This window comes from Strix uralensis, chromosome 12 (assembly GCF_047716275.1).
Source record: "Strix uralensis isolate ZFMK-TIS-50842 chromosome 12, bStrUra1, whole genome shotgun sequence".
In the NCBI taxonomy this organism is placed as follows: domain Eukaryota; kingdom Metazoa; phylum Chordata; class Aves; order Strigiformes; family Strigidae; genus Strix; species Strix uralensis.
Window position 1 is genome coordinate 5,203,994 of NC_133983.1, and position 8,425 is coordinate 5,212,418.

An 8,425-nucleotide genomic window follows, 5' to 3' on the forward strand; every position below is an offset into this window, starting at 1 on the left:
TGTGTTAGATCTCACATGATGACCTTTAAAATAAACCGAGCTTAACATCTTGATATCCACAATGGTGTGGGAGTCTAAAGATGTGGTTGAAGATACTTGTTTCTCGTTAGGAGGAAACTAATGACAGATCATGCCACTTCCTCGCTTATCAAGGAAGATCCTCTTGGTGCTAGTTTTGTTAAACTACAGCAGTTCATAATGCACTGTGGGTGTATTTATAATATATACACACAGGTTGTTGACAGAGCTCAACATTGTATTTTGTTCATTAATAGACTAATCTATACAAATTAACAGAATAAATTTTATAGCTTTTATCTGCCATGCGAAGGTTATGAACTTGTCTACAAAATACTGAGCAGTCAATATACTGGGAACTATACTGGATAGAAATATGCCAGACATTTCCCAGTTCCATTTCTTGAATCACAAGGAAGCATATCAGATAACTGCACATCCAGTTGGTCTGTATCTTCTCATTGCACGTATTTCTGTGCTAATTTGCATAGAAGTGTCAAAAAATGAAAATTACTACATTCTTTTAGGAGACCAGCTACATCATAGACAGTAACAGTACAAATTCCACAGAAGCCCGTATTGCTGACCCTGAGTCTTGATCTGGAGATACTGTACTTGAAAGGACTAAAAAAAATTTTAATTGCCTTTTTCTTTTTCTGCCACTGATGTTCGTGCTGAGGTTGTCAACTGGATGTTTCATGCTAAGAACTGGACTGTAGCCAACAGCTCATTCCACTTTAGTTATAACAGCCTTCCTACCTGCACAGGTATTATCGTGAATGCAAGTGCTAGAGCAAAAGGCTCCCTATCCAGTTGTGTTTTCCACCTTCACAATTCATCTGAGGTATTCTTGCCACCTTGCTGTTCTAGCCAGTCTTTACACGTCAAGGCGCTGCAGTTGCTGACTGACATTTGGTGGCAGATTTTGCTGGGGCCAGCAGAGGTGGTGGCCACTCCCAGGTGCTTGCTCTGCCCCTGTGCTAGATGCCCCTGCTGAGGGGATATGCACATGCTCTTGATGACCCCAGTTACAGCATAAGGAAGTAACGCAACAAAAAACAACACTGACACTAGTTGAATGCTACCAGCTGTGCACCACAGAAGTCAAGGAAGATATATTTGTGCTGTTTAATGATTTCTACCTACAGAAGCAATCATTGGCAAGAAAAGACAGGAAGATAAGAGATATACTTTTTTGTCATCCCAGCTAAATGCCTACCTGAATGGAGGTCAACACCTACACAACACTGTTCTAGTAACTCAGGTGTAACAGCTGAATCCCAAATTCATTTTAGTTCACCCAGGGATGCAATTTATGTTCAGATAAAAAGACTGGTCAGCTTGACATGCCTACTCTAAATATTGAGGTGGAAGAAAAGAATGGTATTTACAAAAGCTAACTTTAGCTTAGTGAGGCTAAGAAAACAACAGAGCAGAAACTATTCTGAATTACCATTTGAAACCCTCTCTTCCCCACCCACACTGACCTGAGTGAAGAGTACCCTCAATAAACTAAGATTAGCTTTTGTCAGTATCCCATAATCTGTTAAAAAGTTACAGACAACTTCTTCTCTAAAGGCCGAGCTGTATTTAGTAAAAATCAGTTTAAGTCACAGCTATAGAAAAGCCATCCAAACTTACTAATGCAAGAAAGGTTAGCTGCTTTCTCTGAGTCTAGGATCCTAGAACTGTTTTAAAAAAAAAAAGAGTATCACTGCATACTAAACCGAGGAATATCCCTCCTATCTGCTGAGGGGAGGCACTTTTATCTTTGCAACCAGCTGAAATAAACTACAGACCTAGGTGAGAATTCTGACCTTGGAACAGAAACATTCTCTATTGGCCCTGGGTACCCAGTTTGTAAGTATATAATTAGAGGATTAGAATGTCCTAAAACAAGACAGCTACTATGTTACCTCTCTCGTTTTCCCAGAGGGAAAGTTTTCATGGCTTGAGGATCAAGTTTGGCTCCCATAAACCCTGTAAAATTTGTAAAGGAGAGTGTTCGCTTTTCATATACGCATTCACACAGAAGCATCATTATTGCCTTGTTTTGTTGGGCCATATAGGACGTCAGTACAATGACAGTGTGCATGTGCAGTTCTACAGCACAGGGGAAGTGAGAAGAGTGAACTGTGTGGGCGAAACGTTCTCTCCGACCAGGTGATGATCCGGTGAATTCATAGGCTGGGCTGAGGGGGAAACAGTATGCATAATGGCAGTCTAGCAGTGATAGGTGAAGATGCAAGATGTTTTTTAACAGGATGAGGTTAGCTCTTCCTTTCATGGAAACACATCAAGCCTTTCTGGAAAATCTTTTCATCTAAATTACTTTTTTAAAAAATTAAGATGTATGAAAAAAATAACGAAGTGGGGGTGGAACAAATCTGTTTGTCTTCAGTGTGTTTCTCTACAAGAAATGAAATGGAAACTCTGTCCTCCATCATATTTTGAGCTGCATTTGCTTCCGTAACACAGCGGCATAGGGCATCATTTGAAATAAATGGTGTGTTACACATTTTGTGTCTAACAAAGAATGGAGAATCCTTCTACTACGGACTCACAAGAGTTTATATACTGAATATGAACATGAGGAAAATGGGTAAATGCTGAACCAGTACTACTGTACAGAAAGATGTCAGTGACTAGTTTTCTTTTTTTCCCCCCCTCTATTTATCCCTTCACCCCTGCATCACTACCATTACAGGATACGCACACATCTTGAGTCACACTGCATAGTCTTGTATGTTACCTCAACTACTGAGCAAACTACCACTGATTTTACAGTCTACATTGCAACATTTAGCATGGTGATAAAAGTTAATGGGAGAGAAAGATAATTTATTAAATCTCTATTAATTCAGCATTCACAATGCAGTATTTATATAGCCTAAGGGCTACAAACACTGTAAGTACTACAACTGGTTTCCATTCTCAGGCAGAGCAAAATATGAAAGCTGGTATTAGGTGTAATAAGAGAATGTCACAGGGCAGCAAGCCAGTAAAGTAGAATTACCATGTCACTGATGTGGCAGGTAGGCATCATGGTCTAACTGTACAGTGATTTACTGGCTTAATCCTACAGCCTCAATATTCCAGCTTTCTGAAATCCTATCATTCTGATGCCCCTGCAAACACTCCATCTGCCATTCCCTCTCACCCAAGGATGTGAATGCCGAATATTCAATCAACTTCTGAAAAAATATTATAAGGGAAAGTGCATTGCATGCCATATAGAGGAAATAAATGCATGCTCCTGCTGAAGTGAAACTGTCCCATATTGTTTTTAACACTCTTAAGATCTCATGGGTTTTGTGGTTCATATACATACCTCTACCCAGACATGTTTACTTGTGTTCTGTCTGGTGTCCAGGATCTGGCTCTATTTCAGCACAGTGAGAAGAAAACAATGACATTGGTTTCAGCTTTTAAATTGTTGCCTGGGACTTATATGAGTATGTAGCTAGAGCAGATACACAGATGGCCAGGAAATTTGCTTTAAATTTTATAATGATTCAGACAGCTAGTGAAACAGTGAAGTACTAAATGGCATTCATTTCTTTGCTGCCTGAGAAACTTAAAGAAAATGGCAGTAGTTAATTTCTGAAGTAAATAAGTATGCACTGAATCAAATCACATAAGTCACTGAGAAGCTTCCTAGTTTGAAGTTTGATTAGACCCTCATTTTTTTTCTAACTCAAAAGGAGAATGTTTTCCAACATCTGAAATTAAAAAAGGTAAAAAAGTACTAGCTTTTAGTTTAATCTTTGTAACTCTCGCTTTCCTCAGACCACAGTGAGCGACCTAAAGACCTATGACCAAATGCTAACACTCCTTGCTAACACCTGTGCATGGAATAGACAGTGGCAAGCATACATGCAGTGTCCTAACACTGCATACATAATTTTACAAATCAACAAAAAAATCTTATTATGAAAGTTAAAATGTTTATACAGTTTTAAAACAGCTTAAAAGTATGATTGAAGATCTGTACTCAAATGCAGTTGTCAGCTCTACATAATAGAATACTAATCAAAAATCCATGTTCACAACCATAGATAGATTGTAACCATTTCAGTTACAATCACCAAGCAATAGTATTTAAAGGCAGTTAAACAGGAAGCTCATTTTTCATATCAAACACAATGACACACCAAAGCATTAACACATGTTTGGAGACTATCAAGGAAAATTAAGTTAAAATGAGTAAAGTGTCAGATTTGTATTACAGTGCTTTGTAAACTCTCACAAGAGGATATCTCTCAGACAATAACTTTCTAAAAATGGAAAACAGAGACTCTCCCACCACGCCAGGGCAAGGGAAAAGTATTTATTTATTTATCTAATAGATATTTAACAGGCAGATTCACATTAACTCCTACAACACAGTTTCATCTAGGAGCTAAGTGAACACCACAAATGTATATTTTTTAAGCCTCCTCTCATAAAATCACTGAGGTTAATGCTCCTTTGAGTAAGGATGACTGGACTAGACTCCCTCTGGAGCTCATCAATTCCTCTCCTTAACTGACCTAGGCAACTGCTGTTTAACAATACACGAGGCACTCCCTCCTCACCAAAGGCTTTGCGTCTTGCTTTTAATGGTTTTCATCAGCTTTGTCATCAGAAACTGAATAAAAGCTTCAAACATCAGCCTCCTGCACTGTGGTAAAGACAGAAACTTAAGCCTTACAGGCCATCTCATCGACATAACTCCTTGACTTGAAGTCCAAATATAAGCAGACTCCTGTTTAATAAGGCAACAGCTCTCAAGTATGTTGAGCTTGTAGGTTTGATTAAAGAAGTGGTGATAAGCCACTTCTGTGAATGAACACTTCTTGCTAGCTAACACCTGTTTGGGACCTCTTGCTATCTTGCCAGTTAATGTCTTTGAAAAGCATCCCCTTCTGCAGGTCATAATGGGTAAGTAAAAACCAAACCAAAACAAAAAACATCCTACCTCCCACTCCTCCCCCAGCAACCCAAGGCATGCTTACTCTTTGAATCAGAGAGCAGCTGAGCTGACATGTGGTTCACTTGCCAGCTTTCTGAAATTGCAGAACTGGGGAACTCTAGGATTTTGATATCCAAACTCTGTATTTGTACCGCCAACATCTAACCTCACATTCCAGGGCGGGGTTGGGCTCAGAGCCCGGGACATTCCAAAAAGCATTCCAACCAGCAAGGCCCCGGAGGTAGCCCCACAGTGAGTGCATCCATGCTAAAAGGCTAGTAAAAATATCTTTGCATTCCCATTCACGTTTCTAATAAGCAGAGTACATGTAGGCTACAGGAAGGACAAGTTACAGTTCTCCCCATACCTAAGGATCACCCTTCGGCAGGTATTACCATGAATCATTTCTGCAGCATCAATATCAAGAAACAAAACACAACTGCTTTTTTGTTTGCTTGCTATAGCCTTGTGACAGAGAAAAAACAGTTGCTTCACTGAGTTCCACAGGATTAATAGTGAAACATTTTCACTAAGCAAATACTTAAAATAGAGCACAGCTTTGGTTAGTATTGAGCAAGTATCATATTCACACCACATTAAAATTTAAAAAAATAGAAGCTTTCTGAAGGGTGAGGCTAAATATCCTCCAACCCAGCTGTGGTCTCAATTGCCACCCTATGCAAGAATGCAGAAGTGCAATGGCTGGATCCTTAAATACAGCAGAATTCAGCATATTTTTCTGAAAAAAAAAATCTGCCACCTGCTGTTTGTGAAAGGTACAGCAGAGAAGAGAAGCACAGAAGAAACTCGTATAGATGAGTCAACCAGTGTAGTTTGCTCTTTAAAACTAATGTGAATAGAACAATTTCTAGAAGGAAAGTACTGGTCACTGAACTAATTACTTTAAAACCAGTGCTGAGAAGGGAACACACATAGTAAATACAATTATGCCATCTGTAGAACTGGTTAGGATGAACTGAATGATCAAAATAGGATAATAAATCACACAGTTGTAATAGAGTTAAGAGGAAAGAAAGCATGTAACAAAGTCATTAAACCGAAACATTCTAACATGCACTCACACATGTATACAATTGCAGCTTTTCTTTAGTTCTTTTTGAAACTGATCAAGGGTCAAACATTAAGCTTTCTAGCCATTTGCCAGAATTTACAGCCCTTCTATATTTAGCATTGAATGCTCATTCCAACAGTGACTCCTCACTCTCATTTTCACATGCTGTTTGGCCTAGCTATAGCCATCCATAATTACAGCACAACCTCGTTAATGTATACAACTACTACAATGAATTAAGAGGAGTAATTGGTGACCACATAATTTAAGTAAGAATTTGAAAACATGCAATTGTTAGAAAACAGAAACACCTCCCCCCAAAACTTTTAGCACCCATTTGATTTAATATAAACACAACACATACTCTTCACAGACTAGTGTTAACATAGTATTTGTTTCAGCTCATAGAGAACTATATATATCCAGTATTATCCATATCTCTCCATCAATCAAAACAAGGCACATACTCTGTAACATAAGATGATTAATAAAGCTTCTACATGCTAGGGTATTCATACAACCTCTGTTTAGGTATCTATCTTCAACTATAGTTTCATGTGAATTTTGGAGAGCATGTTGCAGAAATCTGCTCAGTTGCTCAACATAAAACCAAATTTTACACATTCTCAAGTGCCACTGGAGTCACCTATGTCTCGCCATAAATGTGCTCTGAATTGCATTTTAAGTCAATTGCTGGAAAGAAACAATGTAGAAGTCTACATAGGCTACACCCCACTAAGGAGGAAGGAAGGATGCATGTCACATCATGTGACAAAATATCAGGAGAAAAAAAAAAAGGTACAAATACTGTTATGAAAGCCTTGGCTCCTACATTGAATGATCTTATCTCTTTTCTGAAAGAGGTCCTTATCAGCAGTGGCAGACTTTCTCCTGAATGATTTTTTGGAGGGGCTTTTCTATGAGCCAAGACAGAAATTACATGCTCCCCATGGTTGGCTTATCTATAAATTGGTCCTGATCCACTGTAATTTCCACCAACCCATGGTAATTCCTGCCATAGAAGTCTGCACTGTATTTAGGCACCACCATCTATAATAATTAAGGTTTACTCAAAGATTGAATCTTAATTTTAGTCAGACAATGATGACAAGAGATGAAGCCAGATTCTTCTAAGCAGCAGGACAAGAGACAATGGGCGCAAATTGAAATAGAGAATATTCCATGTAGACACAAGAAGAAAAAACCCCACTTTTTTTACCGTAAGGGTGATCAAACACTGGAACAGGTTGCCAACAAAGGTTGTGGGTAGAGTCTCAATCCTTGGAGATAAAGGAAACCCAGCTAGACAGAGTCCTGGGAAACTTGCTCCAGCTGACCCTGCTTTGAGCAGGGGAGTTGGACCAGATGATCTCCAGAGGTCCCTTCCAAGCTCAAATTCTCTATCATATTAAACCTTGCAAGCCACACTGCTAGCAGGACCTAAGAACAATTTTTTCTCTATTATTCTATGATGGCTCCAAACAGTCCTGATAAAAACTAGACACCAAGATACCACTCACAACAGGAAAATGGCTACTTCTGAAATTTCTGATTAATACTGCAAATTCTTTTGCAGCTTTGGTGTAAAACTCTAGCACTAAAGTTAAATCAAACGTAAGTATATTTATCTGCATTTACTGCAACGCACAAAATGAGCAAGAAAAACTTTTTCGTAGACAGTATAGATTTACTATAAATTACTCTGATCTAAACAGCAGACATTTTAAATATGAATACACATCTATTCAGTTTCACAAGTCTGCATATTATCTGGGGAGATATTGTTCTTCTGTTGTAAAAGAATGGTTTAATGCTGGCACTCTCACTTTCACTAAAATTCAAATTTTTAAATAGGAAGACTGTTTATGAACTTCATCATGGCATGATATCACTCTTACTGTTTTCAGAACAGAACTGATAATCTGAAGATCCCTCACCCCGTTGAGGGAAACTAAACCACCATTTCAATAAATTGTTAATAACTGAAATCCCTGAATTCTCTTAATCCATTAAGACATTCTTTTGGGGATTCAGAACTCTAATTTAAATCAGACAAGCTCAGCTGGATTGCCATGAAATCAAACTGTGTCTGTATCCTCTCTTGGCATACAGCATGTACTTGTAGTTTACTTTAATAGGAAGTTATGATGACGGCAAATTAAGAAGAGAACATGTGCCTTTGATTAAGACCACCAGTATCACCAACAGCTAAATACTGAGGCAAACTAGGTCACATTTCAAGAACAAACACATAAGGCTGTATTTGGATGCCCACTTTTGCAAGTAATATACATGTATACATTTACTAGAACTTCCAAATTCAAAAGAACAAAACAGCTCTAAGTGCCTTCATTCAACAAATTGATGGCTGCCAAGCTTGG